The sequence below is a fragment of the Prionailurus bengalensis genome, chromosome A1, assembly GCF_016509475.1.
Source record: "Prionailurus bengalensis isolate Pbe53 chromosome A1, Fcat_Pben_1.1_paternal_pri, whole genome shotgun sequence".
In the NCBI taxonomy this organism is placed as follows: domain Eukaryota; kingdom Metazoa; phylum Chordata; class Mammalia; order Carnivora; family Felidae; genus Prionailurus; species Prionailurus bengalensis.
Window position 1 is genome coordinate 176026850 of NC_057343.1, and position 22514 is coordinate 176049363.

Here is a 22514-nt window from a genome sequence, read left to right on the forward strand (position 1 = left end):
CTTCACAGCCTCATGGGGCTCCCGAAGATGATTTTGTGGGGCTAACTGCCATGGAAGACGGGGAGGAGGATTAGGACAGACCGGGCTGTATTGTATTAGGCTCCCAAGAGCCTATGGTTCGAATACATGTGGGGGCCGACCCATTGACTTCATGGTAGACGCTGGGACAGAACACTTGGTGGTGACCCAACCTGTGGACCCCCTCTCACAGAGACAAGCCACCTTTGGGGGGGGGGGGCCCACGGGCAATCGGACACACTGTCCCTTCCTGCTGCCTCGGTGATGCAATGTAGGCTGTACCTCCATGACTGCCCCGTGGCTTTAATGGGCCAGGATCTGTCAGGAAAGCTGCAGACCCAGATAACTTTCATCTCCCACGGACAAGCTGCTCTGACCCTACGAAAGCCAGAAGCAAAGATTATGACTCTCATGATTCCCCGGGGGATGAATGGCACCTCTACAGTCTCATGGAGGAGCCACAACAGGGACCTGAACTGTCCTTCAAAGTACCGGGGGCGGGGGGGGGGGGGGTGCTGAGGACAAGCCACCAGGACTGGCCCGCAACATATCTCCAGTAACTATAGAACTAAAGCCAGGGGCAGGGCCCATCTGCCAAAAACAATATTTCATCCCTCGTAAGGCACAGTTGGGGATACAGAAGCACCTGGAAAGACTTCTAAAATATGGGATTCTCTGATGCGGTCTGTCTTCTTGGAACATGCCTCTCCCACCAGTTCAGAAGCCAGGCACCGATGACTATTGGCCAGTCCAAGACCTGTGCCCAATAAACCAGGCCGCCACCACCCTGCACCCGGTTGTCCCGAACCCTTACACTCTCTTGGGTCTTATCCCTGCTGAAGCTGCCTTCTTCCCACGCCTAGACCTCAAGGATCTTTCTTCTGTATCCACCTAGCCCCCCAGAGTCAACCAATCTTCACCTTCCAGTGGGGGAATCCTGAAAATGGTGACAAGGGTCAGTTGACTTGGGCCAGATTCCCTCAGGGGTTCATAAACTCCCCAACCATTTTTGGAACTGTATTAGCCTCAGACCTAAGAGCCTTCCCAGCAGATCAACATGGCTGCATCTTGCCTCAGTCTGGAGACAACTTACTGTTGGCTGGAAGGTCTCGGAAGGATTGCATGGAAGGAACTTGGCAGCTCCTTATCCTCCTATGGGAAACTGGCTCTAAGGTCTCAAGAAAAAGTCCCAAATCTATCAAAAGAAAGTTAAGTACCTTGGCTTTCACCTTTCCCAGGGCAACGCCAACTTGGCCCGGAGAGAAGACAGGCCATTTGTTTGATCCAGTCCCATTGACCCAACATTGGGTTCAAGAGTTTCTTGGGGCTGCAGGTTCCTGTAGAATCTGGATGCCTAACTTCTCAGTCTTGGCAAAACCCCTTTTATGAGCCTACAAAGCGGGGAGAGCGGGAACCTCTGTGTTGGGAACAAATACAGCAAAGGGCCTTTGAAGAGATTAAATGGGCCCTTGTCGACACACCTGGTCTGGGGCTCCCAGACCTGTTCATTCTTCTTGCACATTCGTGAACGTACCAGCATCAGGGTGAGAGTCCTAACCCAGATGTTGGGGTCAAGCCACTGCCCAACGGCATAGCTCTCCAAACAGTTTGACTCTGTTACCCAAGGCCGGCGACCCTGCCTATGGGCACTTGTAGCCACAACCCACTTAGTGTCTGAGGCTGACAAGTTAACTGTGGGACAAGAAGTGACAATCCAAGTGCCACATTCAGTATTGACATTAACGGACTACAAGGGACAATACCGGCTAACCGGCACCCAGATGATCAGCTATCAGGGAATGCCATGTGAGAACCCGCGCATTCACCTAAAAGTAGTGTGGACCCTAGACCCCGCAACCCTACTGCCTGTCGGGCCAGGTCGACCAGATCACGACTGCATTGATGTCATGGATGAGGTGTTCTCCAGCCGACCAGACTTGAGGGACCAGCCCCTCAAGGACCCTGATGTTGCGTGTTTCACCAACGGTAGCAGTTTTGTGAAAGAGGGGGAAAGCCTTGCAGGGTACTCCGTGGTGACCCTGAACTCTATCAAACCCTTGCCAAAGGGGTGTTAACATATACACAGACTCTAAGTGTGCCTCCACCACCCTCCACATACATGGGGCTTTCTATAAAGAGAAGGGTCTAGTAAACTCAGGAGGAAAAGAGACAAAGTATGGTAAGGAAATCCTTGAACTCTTAGATGCTGTGTGGGCCCCTAAAAGAGTGAAGCCTGAAAACGGGGGGCACCTGGGTGGCTCAGTCGGTGAAGCGTCCGACTTCAGCTCAGGTCATGGTCTTGCGGTCCGTGAGTTCGAGCCCCGCGTCGGGCTCTGTGCTGACAGCTCAGAGCCTGGAGCCTGCTTCGGATTCTGTCTCTGTCTCTCTCTGCCCCTTCCCCACGCTCATTCTCTCTCCCTCTCTCAAAAATAAACATTAAAAAAAAAAAAAAGAATCGGGTGGCGCCCCACTAAGCAGGCAGGGTCCTCCCCTTGTGAAATCCTTTATGGGTGCCCTCCCCCCCCCGATCAAGGGCCTAAGGGGAGGATCTAAATGACATAGGCAATCTAACCCTAAGGCAACAGATGTGGGCCCTTGGCTCTGCTCTAAGCAACTTACACCACTGGGTTAGGGAGCGATTACCTGTGAGTATGGATAGGATGCTTCATTGGTATTGGTTGCTTCTAATCTGGACCCCTTCTGTAGACCTAGATTCTTCATCATGTGACCCATGTATTCACATAACCAGGTCAGGCCAGGGAGTCACTTGGACCTTACTATACCATACCCACCTCTCATGCCAAGGAAAAGTCATGGAGGAGATCACAGATCAAATGAGCAAGGTTGCTCGCGTCCCAGTCCAGACCCGGAAAGGCTGGGACCCCAGGGAGTTATTTGGAGGACGGTTTTCAACTCTCAAAACCCTCTCAGGGATGTTCCTCTTGATTTGGGGAGACTGGTTAATCCTACCTTGCCTCGCTTCCCTGGTTATATGGCCCATCTCCAACCTCACCGAGGTAACAATGGAAAGGAAAACAGTCATGCATGCGATGATGTTATGGAAATATAAACCTCTAAACCAAGACGATGCTCTTGACCCAAAATAGGCTGTCTGAGTATCAAAGGTGGGGAGCGTAGTAGAGCCCTTCCCTGAGGAATGTGGTGAAAAACCTCAAGACAAGGGAAGGCACCCGGTTCTGTGCGCGTGCACGGCCTTCCTCATGACTCTGTAACATAGACCACCCACTTAGACTGTATGTTACCGTATATGGCAGATGAAGGAGCAAAAATTATGCAAAAGGCACCCCCCCCCCCAGTGCACTTGGGGCTCTGCCTTTTGGGGGTCTTAGCCTGCCGAGCCCATGCTGGCATAAATAAAGCTGTTTCCCGTCTAGAAAAGCCTCGGTGTCCCGACTCTGTGTGTGACTAGCCGCTTCAGTTTACTTGAGACTGTAGACTTTGGTATGGAGCTTTGTGGGGGAAAATCCCAACTCCCAACCCAACCACAAATATCATCTTAGGGAAGTCACTGCACCACTCTGGACCTTAACTTCCTCGTGTGCGAACTGAGGTACAAATTACACCTACCTCACCAGGGTGTTGTAAAGATCCAATGAGTTGTCGTTGAAGCCCTTATGGCCATCCCTAGAATCACATGGGATTAATTGTTCAACAAATGTGAGCCATTTTATCGCTCTTCGGAAAGACTCCACTGTTGGACGTTAAGCTCCATGGAGGCAGGGATCTTGTCTGATTTGTAGGCGCTCAATATTTCTCGAATGGGTAAATGCATGCGCAAAATTGGGCTGACTCAAACCGGTTTGAAAATTGGACTTGCGGTCGGCATAAATGGGCTCGTCTTTGCCTTTCTTTCACAGTCTACTGTTTTATGGGGCGGCTGGGTGGCGCAGTTGGTTAAGCGTCCGACTTCAGCTCAGGTCACGATCTCGCGGTCCGTGAGTTCGAGCCCCGCGTCGGGCTCTGGGCTGATGGCTCAGAGCCTGGAGCCTGTTTCCGATTCTGTGTCTCCCTCTCTCTCTGCCCCTCCCCCTTTCATGCTCTGTCTCTCTCTGTCCCAAAAATAAATAAACATTGAAAAAAAATTTTTTTTAAATAAATAAATAAATAAATAAAAGAAGCCCCACTTCTTTTGGGGAAGTCAGACCTCTTGCGTTCAGTCATGAATCAACAATGTGACATTTGAAACCAGACGGCAGTTGCGTGAAGCCTTGAGCCTCTTACACCTTATCTTAGTTTGAGTGTCATTATTCGTGATTCTCCTTAATGGTGAAGCAACAGCTGTAAAAAGTTTGGCCAAGCACATGTTGAAGAAATAGCGGCTGGAACCAGTGATTCATGTCTGATAGGGAGTCTCGATCAGATTAGCTTTCCTCCAGAAAGAGCAGTAGTAGTTAGCCATTTGGACCCAATGCATTAGAGTTGCAAAATGTTACGCATGGTGGGTCATCTGCTATAGCTATCGTATTGGACAGATGGAACCAAGGCTGCCGGAGGGGAAGCAATTTGTCTGAGGTCATACCATGAGTTAGGGTTGAACCGGGACCCTCACCAGGCTCAAGAAACTCAGGTTGAAATGCAATGAGATCAGATGGCCCAAGAAAGGGAAGATTTGCCTCTGTCTCTCATCGCCAGAGGAGAGCGTATGTCCTCTCGTGCACATATTTTGCATTAATTTTAAATTCCACAAGTAATACATGAATATTGTTTCCGTGAAAATAATTTTAAATTATAAACAAAGCTGATGTCCCCTCTGACCACCCCGCTTAAACCCTCTCCCCTCTCAGTCCCCCAGAGGTGTCCGCCGTCATCAGTTTGATGTGTTTTCTTCCAAAAATTCCCCTGGATCATTACAAACATGTGTGTGAGTATCCATAAAAATAAGCTAGGATTGTTTAGTGTGATCATTTTACAGGAGTAGCACCATACGCCCTGCGTTCTTCTGAAAGATGGTTTTTTACGCCTCAACACTATGACTTTGAGTCCTTTCTGTGAGAGTGCGTATTGATCTACCTTTCTTTTTAACTGGCACATTGTAACCAACAGCGTGTGTCCCCGTGTCATGATCTGTTCCCCTAATGGAGGAGATTTGGGCCATTCTGGGTTTCTCCTGTTACAAGCAACGCTGCCATTAAAATCCTCAGGTCTGCCTCTTGGTGCACACGAGGGAAGGTCTCTCTAGGGAACGACACCACGGAGAACCGCTTGTCGTAGGGTGTGCACATTTTTAGCTTTATTAGAGGCCGTCTCCCATCCCTAGTTTCCAGGAGTACTCCTTTCTCCACAGGCTCACCAACACTTCTCAGTGTCAATTTCCATTTTCCCATTTGATGGGAACACTGCTTCCTTGATGTATACTCTCCCGCTGCTGCTGAGGCTGGGCATCCTGTTGTGACACTCCTATGTATCTCCTTGTGTGTGAATTGCGTGTTAATGTCAATGTTAATAACATTTTCTTTTGCATTTGACTTTTCTCCCAACCCTGCTTAAAAAGTAATTAAAACACTTTAAGCCCTGCTGAAATTCGAAATGAATCATAGCTCAGAAATCTCAGGCTGCATGAGAGAATGATTTGAAATGTTGTTTTGAAAGGGTGGGGTGATGAGGCTCGATGGGGAGATGGGGACGACAGGCAGATCCAAAATGAAAAGAGTCCTCCTGGAAACTGGGAGCAGAAAGCAGAGGGTGTGGACGTTTTGAGTCAAATCTGCAAATCCCTTTGCTGATAACCAAATGCTGGTGCCGAGGCCACACGGAACAGGGGCACCGAGACCGGTAGAAGGCTTTGCCCACAGACCCAGTCAAAAATATTTGATTAATAATTTTTATATTGATTACACATTAAAACGATAACATGGTAGATATATTAGGTTAACTAAAATATATTGCTAAAATGAACTATACCTCTTTCTTTGTGTTTAATGTAGCCACCAAAGAATTAGAAATTATATATGTAGGGGGGGCGCCTGGGTGGCTCAGTCGGTTGAGTGTCGGACTTTGGTTCAGGTCATGATCTTGCAGTTCACGAGTTTGAGCCCCGCACTGAGTTTGCTGCTGTGGGCACAGAGCCGGCTTCAGATCCCCCCTCTCTCTCTCTGCCCCTCCCCTGCTCACACTGTCTTTCAAAAATGAATAAACATTTATTAAAAAAAAAAAAAAGATATATGTGGCTCACATCATATGTCTATTGGATGGTGCTGGTCTACCAGACGGGGCCAAATAAGTTTCTGATCCCAGCGCTGCAATCAAAAACGCCATAGGTCACCTTCTCATCTAGCCCTAATCGACCTTACAGGGATGTACAGACAGGAGCCAAACTCATGCATTTCTTCTTCTTCTTTTAACTTATTTTAACATTTATCTATTATTGAGAGACAGAGCATGAGCATGGGAGGGGCAGAGAGAGAGGGAGACCCAGAATCCCAAGCAGGCTCCAGGCTCCAGCGGCCACCACAGAGAGCCTGACGTGGGGCTCGAACTCGCCAACCGCGAGATCACGACCTGAGCTGAAGTCGGACGCTTAACCGACGGAGCCCTCCAGGCGCCCCAGTGCAGTTCTTCTTCCGTGGAAACTCAAATATTTATTAGGGTGTCACGGTCCAGGGCCTGCTCTGCCTCACATCTCGTAGAGGTCGCCCAGGGAGGGTGGAACAGTCACGCCATCCTGGGTTCATCGAAAAGCAGTTTCGATTAGATCCAGAGCCAATTCAGTTGGCCGACTTCACTGGCGAAGGAGGGGGGGGGGGGGGGGGAGGATCATCTCTCTCATCGCCGCGGGCCTCTGAGACGCCTCACGTTGTCTCCTGCTATTCAACTTTCATCGCCCGATTGCTGACTTTCATTTCTCAAACACGATTGCTTTGGACTCCACCAGCTTATCAATTAGGATTCTTGCAAGGAACAGAAAAAAGGCAACTCTAAATGGCTTCAGGAAAAAGGCTAAAAGGAGGAGGGATGTTTACCGGCTCCGGTCTTATTTTTCTAGCGCTGTCATAAGAAATGTATATAGTTCCTGGGGCCAAAGGTCCAAAATCAAGGTGTCAGTAGGGCCGCCCTCCCCCTGGAGGCTCCGGGGGGAGAATTGGCTGTGTGCCTCTCCCAGCTTCTGGCGGCCCCGGGGGTTCCTTGGTTGGTGGAAGCGGGGGTGGGTGTCGCTCGAATCTCTGCCTCCACTTTCACACTGCTTTCGTCTGTGTTTCAGTGTGTTTGCTGTCTCACGAGGACATTCTCCTTGGATTGAGGCCCGACCCTAACCCAGGATGAGCTCACCTCCATCCCTCCCTTAGCCACACCTGCTCTGAAGACCCTATTCGCTAATCAGGCCACCCGCTGAGGTCCAGTTGAACATGCATTTGGGGAGGAATCGCTCGCTATTCGCTACAACTAGGTTCACCGCAAACTCCGGGACCAACTGGCAGGGGCGGGGCTCACCTTCACTGCGCCTGCGCACTCAGCCTGCTTGCTTGCTCGCAGGCATTGCTGTCACTCGCAGGCTCCACGCGGTGGCCTGAAGGTGACGGTGCCCCCAGACTTACCTGCTCTCCGGTGCAAGTCCAAGAGCTAAGAGACTTTTCGTGAAAGAGGAGTAGAAGACCCCAGGGGAGGGGCTGGGACACCCACACCCACAGGGCTAGGACGTGCGGGTGGGCGGCTAGGTCTGAGCAGGAGCTTCCGGGGAGTTGCTGCCCCAGACACCAGTGAAGCTTGGGCGCCTGGGTGGCTCGGCCGGTTAAGCATCTGACTTCGGCTCAGGTCCTGATCTCACGGGTTTGTGGGTTCGAATCCTGCGCCGGGTGAGCATGAGCCCTGCTTCCGGGAAAACAGAACCCCACTTGGGCTGAGCCCTGCTTCTCTCTCTCTCTCACTCTCTGCCCCTCTCTCACTTGCGCTGTCTCGAAAAAAAAAAAAAAAAACACACACAGAAAGGAGGCAGGGAGGCCGGGGAGGAGGTTGTTCCAGATGAACATGGTTTCCCTGACACAATTACGGTCGACGTGGGTAAGATAAAGTGGAGACTGGTAAGAGCTATTGGGTTTGAGGATATTGTTGGAGCAGAAACGGCGGGCCTGTGAGGTTGATTGGCTGCAGAATGGAGTCAGGGTGGAGAGGAAATTAAGGATGAGGACAATTTTCGGCCTAGGACGCTGCATCTGAGCCTGGAAACATGGAGGGCACAGAACGATATGGGGTAAAGATGCTGAGAGTTGGTTTTGAACAGACCAAGGTCAAGGTGCCCGAGGGGCATCCAGGTGGAGGGCTTCTAGGCCTTTGGAGATACCAGAAAATTGGGCTGTGGATGGAAAGAATTGAAGGCTGTGGATCATGTGGCTCGGAGAGCAGCCACGAGTGTCTCGCTCCCCGTCCCATACAGCGTGGGGGGACAGACACGGGACCTAAAGCCTTTCCTTTTCTCTTCCTCTGCCCTCGCTCTCACTTGTCTCTACCCTATTTCAATCAGATAAAGAGGGCAACACATCGTCACGGGGGGCAGGAGATAAGCATCTGCGTGGGGCCGCCCCACAGCGAGCCCGGTGGAGTTCTAGGCTGAGAGACAGAGCCTGGCATCAAGGTCAGGTTGGCCGCTAGGAGGAGCACAGATCGGGCTCCTCCTCGATATGACACACACGGGGGAAGAGGTGGGGTCTTGGCTCAGCATGGCTGCTGGGTTCCTTCTGTCCTTCAGCCCCGAGGCTGCAGAAGCCCCCACCTGCGCTTACTTACCTGACCTGCCCACACCCCCATCATCTTTTCGCTCAGGCTGCCAGGTTCTAGAAGAGGGAGAGGCAAAATAGTGCTCCCCTCCACCTGCAGGCTGCCCGGCTTTCCCACGAGGAGTCACGACCACTCCCTTTCCGTCTTCAGATCTCCCACAAGTGCCTCTCGTCAGCACGATCTAACTGGACTCGTACGGGCACCGGAATCCAGAAAAAAGTCCCTCCCAGGCCGTATCCCTCTAGGTACAGAAGAGAGCTTAGGAGGGCAGGAGGGTCTCAGGTATGAACAGACAAAATATATCCACACATGATGAGTGAAACCCCTCCCCTAACATCATCACATCAGGGATTAAATTTCAACGTAAGGAATTTTGAGAGATTGCAAACAGTCCGCCCGTAGACACCCCCCGGCTCTCACTGGCTTACGACCGCAAACGTTTATGTCTCATGCTCACGGGTCTGCAGGTTGAGTGGGGTCCAGCTGAGCTGGGCTCACGGGGCTCCAAATTGCAGGTGGGGTTGATGCAACCCCGTGCTCTTTATTTGGGGCTGCTGGCTGCTTAGGCTCGTGTTCTCCTTATGGTGCATGGCAGAGAACAAGAGGGAAACCGAAGCACGCACACAGTTGAAGTCTCTGTTCCAGTCACATCTGCACATGTTCTGTTGCCCGAAGCAGGCGCCCAGCGCAGCTTTAAAAAGGCAGGGGAGAGACAGGGGGTGCCCCTCTCCCAGAGGGCGTGGCCCGGACAAGGAGGGATCAAACATGTATGGACAAATAAGAATATATACGACAAAGCCCAAGAGAAAAGACACACAGTCTCTGACAGCGGGGCTTTCCCAGTGGAACAGCCCTGTTCATATCACCCCAGAGCAGGCTTTTGGTCTCGAGACCCCTTAGTCTTCTTAAAACCTGTTGAAGACTCCAAAGACATTTTGTTTATGCGGTATATCCATCAATATTGAGAAATTAAGACCAATCAATGTTTTAGATATTTATTAATTCACTTAAACGTAACGGGCGAAGGGGAGCCCGGGTGGCTCAGTCCGTGAACCGTCCAACTTCGGCTCGGGTCATGATCTCACAGCTCGTGAGTTCGAGCCCCATGTCGGGCTCTGTGCTGACAGCTCGAAGCCTGGAGCCTGCTTTGGATTCTGTAGGTCTCTCTCTCTCTCTCTCTGCCCACCATCCACCCCCCTCAAAAATAAACATTAAAAAAATTTTTTTTAATTTTTTTTTTTCAACGTTTATTTATTTTTGGGACAGAGAGAGACAGAGCATGAACGGGTGAGGGGCAGAGAGAGAGGGAGACACAGAATCGGAAACAGGCTCCAGGCTCTGAGCCATCAGCCCAGAGCCCGACGCGGGGCTCGAACTCCCGGACCGCGAGGTCGTGACCTGGCCGAAGTCGGACGCTTAACCGACTGCGCCACCCAGGCGCCCCAAAAAATTTTTTAATTACACACGAAAACCCATTTTGTCCACAAATAACACATTTGCACTTACAACTTCTTTTTCTCAAAGGAAGCAAACATTTAGTGAAAAGAGTGGCACTGTTTTATAGTTTTGCAAATCTCTTTAGAAGTTTAGGTTAATAATATAGCTGGATGCTTCTGTATTCCATATGTTCTGGATTCGATACGACGTGTCTTTTGAAGAAAATCTGGCCTCGCACAGACACGGACAAGGAAGGGGCATTTCAATCGCTTTTTCAAACATGGGTGGATGCTCTTTGCTACTACATCAAAGGTGTGCAAGTAATAGTTTCTTGAAAGTTATTTGCGGAGTGGAATCTGAAACCATACCGTGAGACTTTTCATCTTTTGTTGTATTAAAGTCCACTGGCCCTGTGGCATTTTAATGGACCCTTCCCCCCTACGCGATTTTGTACTGGTCCTCTGAAATATGCAGGCCGTCCAAAAGGTTGACACATTTCATCGCGTGATATCAAAACACCACGCTCACTCCTACCCCTGTGGATCTCGGAAGTGGTGAGGCACTAAGAGCGTGTCACCAAGCTCCCAGTGACGCGTACAAACTTGCCAAACTTCCATGCGTGTTCTCGGGCTCGAATTTCGTCATCGGCAAAAACCGTGTTGTTTTCCCTGAAGTAACCGGCAGGCTCTCGTCATTCGTTTTTGAGACAATGTTTGCCAAACACCTGAGTCCCGATAACCGCGGTTTTTCCGCCGGCCCCCCCTTCGGATGAAAGCGGGGTTCCGTGACAAAAATGTAGCTTGCTCAGTGCGCGTTCCGTCCCCAAAGCGGTTTCCCGGAGACGAGCATCACGCTTCGTATGCAAGGGAACTTCCCTGTACGTACTTCTCGTCGTCAACACGGAGTATTAAAAATATGTGGGCTCAGAAGTTGACATCTAATAAAAGAAAAGTCTGCTTTATGGAGGACGTTCTTAAGTGAAGCCGGCATCTTATTGTCGGTTGCAGGGTGTGGCAGTGAAAAATTCAAAACTTATTGGCATGGCCGTGGTGCCTCTGCCTTGATTTTCACGGTAGTTTTACCCCTTGTATTGGTCAGGCTTCTCCAGAGAAACGAAATGAATAGAACGTGTCTATATGGAGAAAGAGAGAGAGATTTTTGATAAGGACTTAGCTCACGTGATTATGGAGGCCAGCAGGTCTAAAATCTGCAGGACAGGAGAGTCAACGTTCTAGTTCAAGTCCAAAGGCCATCTGCTGTAGAGCCAGGGATGGCTGATGGTGCAGATAAGGTCCAAATGCTGGCTGCTGGAGAATCCTCTCTCTTGCTCAGGAGAGTCTGGTCTTGGACTTTCTGTGCTACTCAAGCCTTCAACTGATTGGACAAGGCCCACCCACAGTATGGATAGCAAACTGCTTTCCTCAACGTTTATCCATTTAAACGTTACTCTCATCCAAAACACCCTCACCGAAACATCCAGAATAATTTTTGACCTAATATCTGGGCACGCTGCGACCCAGCCAAGTTGACACATAACATTTTTTTAAAATGTTTTTTATTTATTTTTGAGAGAGAGAGACAGACAGAGTATGAGCAGGGGAAGGGCAGAGAGAGAGAGGGAGACACAGAATCTGAGGCAGGCTCCAGGCTCTGAGCTGTCAGCACAGAGCCCAATGTGGGGCTGGAAGTCGTGAACTGCAAGATCATGACCTGAGCTGAAGTCAGACGCTCGATGGACTTTGCCGCCCAGGCGCCCGACGCATAAAATTGACCATCGCACGCACCGTTGTTTTTGTCCCATCAGTGCCAATGTCAACACGGTGTAAAGGGCAAACAATGCTTTTGTATTATTATAAAGATAGTTTTGGCCCTGTGCCCCCCCCCCCCCCCGAAAGGGTCTCAGTGACTCAGGAATCCTCAGACTACACTTAACGAACTCCTGCCCTCTGGAGAAATCCACCATTCGGCACACGCAGAGCTTCGTTCAGCCTCTTTGAGCACTCTCCCAAATAGGAACGGACATGCCCAGACGTTTCGCAACGCCACGGTGACACAGCACCACACACCTATTCAAATGGCCCCAATCCAGAACACTGTCAACACCAGAGGCTGGCGAGGACGCAGGATAATAGGAGCTCTCGTACGTGGCTGGTCGGAATGCAAAGTGCTACAGACACTGTGGAAGACGACGTGATGGCTCCTTACGAAACCCCAAGCGCTCTTCCCGTGCGTGCAAGGCAGCGATCGTGCTCCTTTGGTCCTTAGGCCAAACGACTGAAAACTTATTGTTACAGGAGGGTGGGAGAGACGCTGGTCCTTGTCCCGCTGAGTCGAGGAATGAATCTCACGGACAACAGAGAGTGAGCAAAGCGACAGAGTGTATTGAGGGAGAGTGTAAAGCTCTCAAGAGTGAGAGGGGTCCCCAGGGGGTTGCCGCTGAGGATTTCCATCCCTGACTTTTTCCTGGGACCTTATCGGAAAGTTTGTGAGACTCCACCCATGGTACCTAGCCCAGGCGGGTCTGCAATACGTTTTTCCTTTTTTCTCCCCCCCCACCCCCAAAACCCTGCTGCTTCTTCAGCCTCCCACTTGGAGCTGCAGTCTGCCTCCCCCGAAAGTCCCTTATCTCTCCCTGCCTGACGTTAACCCTTTCCACATTCCTTTTGTCCCCGCAAAAACCTGCACACGGATGTTTATAGCAGCTCTGTTCAAAACTGCCAAAATTTGGAGGCAACCAAGGTGTCCCCCAGTAGACGAAAGGGACAGCTAAACGGCGGTACATCCAGACAGTGGAGTGTGATTCAGCGCTAAAAAGAAATGAGCTAGCAAGCCGTGTTTCTTGCGGGAAACAAGGAGGAAACTTACATGCATTTAAACTTACAAGGGCAAGAAGCCGATCTGAAAAGGCTGCGTACGGTACGATTCCAGCTATGTGACATTCTGGAAAAGGCAAAACTGTAGAGACAGTGTACAGATCAGTGGTCGCCAGGACCTGGGGACGAGGGCAGGCATGGATAGGCAGAGCACAGGGGAGGATTTATAGGGCAGTGGAAATACCCTACGATGTTGTAAAAGGTGAACAGACTTTGGGTGATAATAACGTCAATGTAGGTTCGTCCTTGGTAACAAATGTACCACTCTGGTGAGTGACCACTGGTACTGAGGGAGGCTATGGGTGCGAGGGGACGGAAGACATGTGAGAACTCTCTCTGCCTCCCTCTCAACTTGGTTGTATGTCTAAAACTGCTCTAAAAAAGAGTCTTAAAAAAAAAAAAAAGAACTAGAAGACCATTTTTGCCATGTGGCCTGATTCATGAACTTGGCGTTTACCCGCTCTAGGGTGGGATGGGATTGGGGGTCAGAAGTACCATCAGAAGAGAGAGGAGGTTGTGAATAACTTCTGAGAGATTTGGGGGAAATCGTTTCAGAGGAAATGGTGAGAAAATCGGGCCTTGGCCAGAGCGGGAAAGCCGAGGACGGGCATAAGAGAGGCCTTGTCACGGACAGGCCACGGCGATTGCTTCTGTGGAAGGCAGGCACTAACTGCCGTTTGGGTGAGCTCCCCCTTTATCCCGGTGGTGATGGGGCCCATCCAGGGAGCTCTGACGAGGGGAGTGAGATGGCAAAACGCGGGCAAAGTAAATTGGGGTGCCTCCACCACCTGCTCGCCATGTAACCTTGGAGGGGTTTTGTAACGTCTGTGTCACACAAGTGTTGGTGCCTGGCACGCGGTAAGGGCTCGGTGAATGTGCACAATCGCGGTGGGAGCGATGGTGGCGATGATGGGGACATTTGGAGAAAGGTCCCTCTGGAAAGCACCCGAAAGAGGTACGTCTGGAAACAAGGAGGCTCCTTTGAAAAGCCCCAACAATTTGCCAAGTGCTGGGGCTGAAACATCGTCCAGGAAACCTGGTAGGTAGGGATCATTGCCAGAGAGCTGGGGGACCTACTGGGGGAGGAAGGGAAGAAGTCTTGCGCCTGCTCAGGGCTGCTCCCTAAAGCACACGGGACGGAAACCCAGCAGAGGCGGGAGCCAGATACGAGGAAGTGGGGAGACCCTGAGGATGGCGGGCGGAAGTCTGGAAGAGTAAAGACGAGCAACAGAACAGAGTTCTCCCTCCTTGGCTCCTTAATGCTGGAAGAGGATGTCTCTTAAGCCAAAGAAATGGAAACCCAAAGGCTCCCTCCTACCAGCTTGATTAAGTGCGGTTTTGGCAGGGGTGGTGAGAGCCGGGGATGAGAAGAGAATGGACGGAGTCACGGCTCCTCTTAAATCCTCCCAGTTGGCAACGGCCTGAGGAAACTCCTCCTGAGGCCACGCTGGGCCTCTCCGTCATCCGGTAAATGGGACCACTTCCATGTTAGGAACTTAGCTATTAGGTAACTCGGCCACCTTGGATGCACCATCGACAGAAGTCTGGGCGGCGACAGCCAATCAGAGAGCTTCAGCCTTACTTTTTTCTCCTTATGTTATTTGACACCCTGATCCATATGCTTTAAAAAAAAAACCCAAAAGGGGCGCCTGGGTGGCGCAGTCGGTTAAGCGTCCGACTTCAGCCAGGTCACGATCTCGCGGTCCGTGAGTTCGAGCCCCGCGTCGGGCTCTGGGCTGATGGCTCAGAGCCTGGAGCCTGTTTCCGATTCTGTGTCTCCCTCTCTCTCTGCCCCTCACCCGTTCATGCTCTGTCTCTCTCTGTCCCAAAAATAAATAAACGTTGAAAAAAAAAATTAAAAAAAAAAAAAACCCAAAAAACTCACGAGGACACTAACCTAACAAGGGCCATGTTTGCTGTCAGGACAACCTCCTTTGAGTACCTAACAAGACCAGGGAGGGGAAGGTCTGATGAGGGTGCCCGGCGACTCCCAAATTGGCAAGAACAGAACGAATTAATCGCAGCGTCGATCGAATGAGTGTTTTTATACGAAGAATACAACACGCTTGTAACCTCTCTGTGTCCTCCGGGGCACCTCAGAGGAGGGCTTGGGTGTTTCCTGGTCACGTTACCTCTGCTTTGTTAGAAGGTTTTCCCTCCTGTCTCATGAAATTGGAACCTATCAGACACAGGGGCATCAAACAAAGGGGCCTGTGCACGGGGCCCACACCTGTCCCCACCTCTCAGAAGACATAGTTGCCGAGTGTCCCCATTACCACTATTCACCACTGGATGTATTGTCCCCATGAAGGACTCTGCGTTTCAAATTTCATGCCTGGGAGCTTTCTGAGAAGTCTCTAGAAGGAGGTGGTTTTTATCACCAGCCAAATACTTCAGCCTGGTGTGGTTTAGTTTATTTTATTTTTTAATCTTTTTTAATGTTTATTTATTTCTGAGACAGAGAGAGACAGAGCATGAGCGGGGGAGGGGCAGAGGGAGAGGGAGACACAGAGTCCGAAGCAGGCTCCAGGCTCTGAGCTCTTAGCACAGAGCCCAACGTGGGGCTCGAACTCTCAAACCGTGAGATCATGACCTGAGCCGAAGTCGGTCGCTCAACCAACTGAGCCACCCAGGCGCCCCCAGCCTGGTGTGGTTTAACATAACTAGCTCTCTTTGCTTGATGCCTGATTTTTCCAACTATGCCAAGAAAAATGGGCTCCGTCTAATCCACGATTATAGAGGCATGAGTTCAGCCACTCCCAAAAAAGGGTATTAGAAGGAAACTGTTTCATTGGTTAAAAGATGTCTTTAGGGGCACCTGGGTGGCTCAGTCAGTTGAGCGTCTGACTTTGGCTCAGGTCATGATCTCACGGTTCGGGAGTTCGAGCCCCACATCGGGCTCAGCGCGGTCAGCGTGGAGCCTGCTTGGGAATCTCTCTCTCTCTCCCTCTCTCTCTGTCCCTCCCCTGCTCGTGTGCTCTGTTTTTCTCTCTCTCTCTTAAAAAAATAAACTTAAAAATTTTTGTAAAAAGATGTCTTGAGTAAAGACCATGTGATAATAAAGATATTAATAATGACAATGATAAAGACAACCCAAATGGTTACCATTTTTCCAATACCCGTGATGTCCCAGCCACGTACGACTTCCAGCTGCAAAATAACCTTGCAACACGGGTGCTATTACCCATCACTTTATAGACAACAAATCCGAGACTCACAGAGAAGAGCTGGCTCGCCCGGTGTTACCCCACTGATGTGTGGCAAGGCCCAGATTTAGACCCGCATCCTACATACTAATTGATCTGACCACCGTTATGTCTCTCTAGTTATTTCTTCCCAACTGGGTCCATGCAGAAAGTCAAAGGAATTCCTGCCTTAGCTTCAGCCTCACTAAAGGGGCTGGCCTGGTCCTTCCCTCATGGGGCTTCAGTGATATGCTTGATAAGCCTGTCACCGCCACGCTTAATTTCTTCCGAGCTCCCTTCCTGGGATCTGTCCCAGATCCGTGTGAAATCAAGGCCATTCCTGACCCAGCCCCACCCACGCTCCACCTCCACTCCCTCCCCGGGTGGTCCGTACCCATCTCTCTCCTTCCCTCCACTCACCCCTGCTACTCTACTCCCAGCTCCTCTGCACCCGCAGCTTTCTGCCAGAGCTTCACTCTCTGCTGAAGGCCTGGTTCACCTCGCATTACTTGAGAATTACAGCCTTATCGGCACAAGAAAGGCCTCGGGCGCTAGGTAGGAAGACTTCAGAAATGTTTGCCGATTGGGATGAAAGTCTGGGAGGATACAAACTGGGGTGGGTTCTGCAGTGCCCCCACCTCGGAAAAAGAAACGTTGAAGTCATACCCCCCACCCAGTACTTCCGAAAGTGAGCTGATCTGGGAGCAGGGTCATTAGAGATATGATTATTCAATTTAAGATGAGATAGTACTGAAATGGAGTGGACCCCTAATCCAGTATTGCTGGTGACCTCATAAGAAGAAGGTCACGAGGGGCGCCTGGGTGGCGCAGTCGGTTAAGCGTCCGACTTCAGCCAGGTCACAATCTCGCGGTCCGTGAGTTCGAGCCCCGCGTCAGGCTCTGGGCTGATGGCTCGGAGCCTGGAGCCTGTTTCCAATTCTGTGTCTCCCTCTCTCTCTGCCCCTCCCCCGTTCATGCTCTGTCTCTCTCTGTCCCAAAAATAAACGTTGAAAAAAAAATTAAAAAAAAAAAAAAAGAAGAAGAAGGTCACGAGAAGACGTGAACGCGGGAAGGAACCACAGCACGCGCCAATAAAGGCAAAGATTGGAGTTTACCCAATGACAGGCCAAGGAATGCCAAAGGTCGGGGCAAAGCACAGAAGCCCGAAGAGGCAAGGAAAGGTCCCGCTCCAGGTCTCGGAGGCAATGTGCATGCCTATACGTTGATTTCCAATTTCTGGCATCCAGACCGGTGACACAACACGTTTCCATTGTTCCAAGCCACCCCATTCGTGGTGCTTTGCCACGTATAAATGCGTAGCTCACCTCTGTTTCCTACTAGTTTTTCTCATTATTTTCTCCACACTTCCTGCATTTTTACAACCAACGTGTAAGCCGGTCATTCGCATTCGAAGGTACGCATTGCTGACTATTTTCAAATCCAAAGAATACCGAAGTGTACAAAATACAAATCGACGCCCTCCCGTCATCTAACCTCTTGGCAACAACTCGTTTATGTGTTAAATAAAGGACCTATTACCTACTTCATCCCAGACTAAGCAGTGTGGACACATCCGTCCATAAAACAACTCGTTTTGCTTTTTCCAAATGTCTAAGTCAGCTCTGGCCGTGGATTGCTTTCTTCGTCAGAAAAATAAGGGTAGGAAGGAAATGGAATTTTAGGAGGGAGGAACAAAAAAAGAAGTCCTCAGGAAGCGTGCATACCAGGCTCCCTTCCCCGTGGCCCAGGGGAGGAGGAGAGAGGCCCGGGCCTCTCCCTAGAGAGCGAGGCACAAGCCTGGGGTTCACGATCCAGTGACGCTGACGGCCACTGTCGCCACGGTGCCTCCTGCAGGTTGCGCTGGGCTATCGTTTCGCGAATGTCATCTCCTCTCGTGCTCACCTCAGTGCTCTGAGGCAGGGACCATTGTCATCTTCACTTTCCAGAAGAGTCTTCTGCTGTCACTTGCCACGTATGGAATCTCAGGAGTTTGCAAATTCGGGACCAGACTAAATTGCTTAGGATGATCAGCTATCTGTCACGGCGTGCCCGATTACCCCCAACGTGGGAGCTTAACACAGCACGCGTATGTTATGCCACATGGTCTGCGGGCCAGGTGTCTGGGAGCAGCTCAGCAGGGTCCTCCAAGTCAGGGAGTCCTACCGGGCTGTGTGATCGAGGTGACAGGGCGGTGGTCATCTCGAGGCTCAGCTAGCGGTGGATTCACTTTTAGGCTTTCGAGAGCGTTCGTTCGGTGGAGGGCTGTTCAGAGCCTGGCTGTGCGGGCCTCTCCATACGACAGCCGCCTTCATCGGAGCACAGAGTCAAGAGGGCAGGGGGGTGCCGGGGGGACGGAAGTCACCGTGTTTTATAACCTAACCTCTCAAGTGACCTCATTTTTGCTGCATTCTGTTGGTTAGAAACAAGCCAATAATTCCAGTTCACACTCCAGGGGAAGGGATTACACAGGCTGCAAATACCAGGAAGCGGCCGTCACTGGGCATCATTGTAGAAGGCCTCCGGCCACATTTGGGACAACCGAGAAGATACGGAGCTCAGCCACCGGAAGATCTGTCTGCCCTCTTCTCCAACCCACAGGAAAAAAAAAAATGTGTATATGTATTCAGAAATATGTGCATATGCATATATATACAAATGCATATATACAACCACACACGTATACATATGTGTATATGCACATATATATGCACAGGTACACATACATGAACTATATACAAGTTGTCTTGTATATGTATATGTATATGTATATGTATGTATGTATATGAACAATATATACACAGGTGCATGGATGTGTGTATACAAATACACCCGCATGTGCATATACATATACAAGTTGAATGAGATCACCTAGACGTGACCAGCGCTCATACTCTGGTTATATTTCTTCCTTAATACGGTCATCGGCAAGTAGCACTTCTCTTGGGACAGTCTTGGTAGACTGGGGACAAATCTCATTCTGTCACATGGTACCTATGAGTGTGGGTGTGCAATTTTTTTTTTCTGACAGAGTGTATTTTGGAGGAATACCAAACTACAGCCTGATCTTGAAGGAAAGGATTGTCAGCAGGAAGGGGAAAGGGTCAGAACCGTATCTTAGAACATCATATCGATCTGAACGTTCATGCGAACAGATTGCTTTGCTAGGTCGCTTCCCCAAGAGAAGAACCACGCCGAGGGAGTAGGGACACGTGGGTGGAAGCTGAGATGCGTAAAGGATGGGGGCTGAAGGGGCAGAGCAGGGAGGAAAGACCAAGCAAGCCAGAGCTGGAAATTCCTTCCAGACTTAATAATCCCGGGCATCATTAGTAACCAAAGCAAGACTTCAGAACATATGTTTTGTGTTGACAGTGGACCCTTAATTAAAACAGCCCCGGTGAAAAAACAGCCTGATTAAAAGAAAAGTAGTGCTTAAGAATAATTTGACTGTCGATTGACATGGGCTGGCAGAGGGCAAGGAACGTCCCTCTCTGGTTCTAAGTTCCTTCAGGGGACCGGGAACTGGGTTTCCCTCCCCGCGTCAGGCGGCATGCTGGGCATTGCACAGCCTTTGCGCTGTTTACTCCTCCAAACCAATTTTGTTTCCATTTCAGAGGGGAAGGAACGAAGCCAGAGAGGCGAGGGGATTTGCTGGGGGCGTCCGGCTAGCCAGCCCGGGGAAGAGCCGTGAACTCAGAGGGGCTCCTTTGGTGTAGCTTTCCCTTGCGCACCATTCTGGTTGTCCCAATGAATCAGAATGTCTTGTCAGTTATAAAAACCATATGCCTCCTCTGCGCATTCCTTCTCGGGAAACCGGTGGTTTTAGGTCCCCTTGGTGTTGCTCGAGGGCACGGCAACCCAATGCCTCCATTTCATCCAAGGTCTAGAATGCGCTGGGGTGGGAACGAGATGCCCCGGGCAGTTGTCTGCCTGCGGTTCCAGGAAGCGGCAGAGATGCGGCGGTGGGACTGAGAACAAGGGAGGCTTATTCCATCGGACAGCTGAAATCATTTTTGGAGTTGACGAAATGAACCACTTCCTGGGAAGATGAGACCTTTACTGGGGAAATAAGGTTGTCTCAGGAAGCAGATTTACTCTAACTCCAACTGGGGTTGGAGAGGAGGTTTCAGGGGAAGGGCAAAGAACGTGGCCCTCCGTGGGATGTTGCAGCAGCTTTCACTTTTGGGGACCCCCAGAGGCACGCGCATGCTCAGGAGATCCGTGGTTTTCCCCCCAAATCCTATGAGGTGACATGAGTATTAGCCCCACTTAAACGTGACCCTTCACTGTTGTCTTTTTTTTTTCTCCTTTTTTTTTTTCTCCTTTTTTTTTTTTTTTTTTGCTTCCCAAACTTCTTTGACCACGGACTAATTTTTTTTCCTTTTTTTTTTTATTTCCTAGCGAAATAGGAATTTGTTGTCCTAAATGACCAACTTTCGTAGGTGAAGTAAAAACCAGAGTTAGAATTTGAGAGACCTGTCATCGGCTCTCTCCAGTAGCTAAGTCAACAGCCTCTCTGTTAATATCCTGTGACTTTTCCACCCCCCCCAGAGTCTTGGCTGATGGTTCCCAGAGGGGTCATCTGACCCAGTGGGACCAACAGAATGCCTTCCCTGGGACTTGGACACGGGCTCAGAAAACATGCCAGTCATTCTCTGAGGGCCGAAACTCCGGCATCAAGAATCTCAGGCCACGTCACCATCCATCGTACCTCAGCAGAGCCAGTCTGCAGTAAAAGAGAATAAGCTGTCTACAGAGAAAGGCCAAGAAATGAGACAAAAGCAGTGTTCTAGAACATTCCCTGCCCTGGTTCTGACTGTTTCCTGAGCCCAGCTCGGTAGTTGCCCTTCCTGAACCTTGCTTTTTTGGACCTTCCTTGGATTCATGTATCAGTAAAATCTTCTTTTTGCTGAAGAGTGGGTTTCTGACCCTGGCGACCGAAGTCCTAGCTAATGCATATACAAGAGGACTTCCCCTGGGGGACAGACCCAGTCCTTCTGAGAAATCAGGTGCCCTCACAGGGAGAGAAATCTGAAGCTTCAGCGGCACCTCAGCTCCTGTGTGACCATGCAGGGAACAACCCAAGGTTTAGGGCAGAGAGTGAGAACCTTCAGACTCCATAGTGGCTACTCTGCAGCGGCCAGGAAGACAATCGCTCCATTCCAGTCGATTCAGGCTGTGTTAGAACACCAAAACCGGGGTGCCTGGATGGCTCAGTCGGTTAGGCGTCCAACTCTTGGCGTCATGAGATCGAGCCCCACGTTGGGGTCTGTGCTGGCAGCACGGAGCCCGCCTGGGATTCTCTCCCTCTCTCTCCCTCTCTCTCTCTCTCTCTCTCAAAATAAATAAATAAATAAACGTATGTATTTAAATAAAAAGAACACCGAAACCCACAAAGTAGGTGAGTCTCTGAAGCAGAAGTCTGAGAAATTCAATGAGAAAGTGAAACCATTTTATCCCCGGATTCCCTCGTGGAGCTGAACGGACTAACTCAGCTAACGAGGGGGATCCGTCTGTCCATCGGTGAGATGGAGAGAGGGATCATCCTCGTCGGATAGGCCCACCGGGTGGGTTGATCAGCCCTGCGTGTGGACCATTGCAGGGACCTTCAGAGGTCTCTGTGGAGCACGCTTGCAGTTGTGTCTGGAAACCAGCACACCACCATCAGGCCAGGCTGTGAAGGGGTGCACATCTGGGCCCCCCCCCCCCCGGAGAGTTACGAGCACCCACATCAGCTTGTTAAAGACTCTGAGAAGTTCCGCAGCAGAAACCTGTTTTGTCTTTGTTTCAACTGGTGCTTCTCAAGCTTCTTTGGCCAAAGAATTTCCTCCTCTCTCTCTTTTCCCATACAATACACTTAAAAAAAAAAAAAAAGAAAAAGGCTCAAGGCTCTAACAGCTCACCTCAGCTAATTCTGCCACAGGGCAAAGACAAATAATGTCTCCAACAAATAGGCTCTGCAGGTCCCACAGGTGCCACCTTACTGAAGATGTTAGGCTAGCCTGGATTTTCTTCTCATGGCTTCATGTGACCTAGTCAGCGTTCGTATTTATCAAGCAGTGGGAAAATTATATATCTGTCTTGATTTACTAGGAGGGAAAAATTAAGTCTCTTTGACTTGGGGAAATTTCCACCTCATGCTGCCGTCCCAGGAAACGAAACAATGAAACCAACACAGTAACTTTTTATCTGCCCTGCTTACTGAGGAATTGAATGGCTAGAAAAATCGACTTTGTAGTAAAATTATCCATCAGGGAATCTGCATATTGAAGAC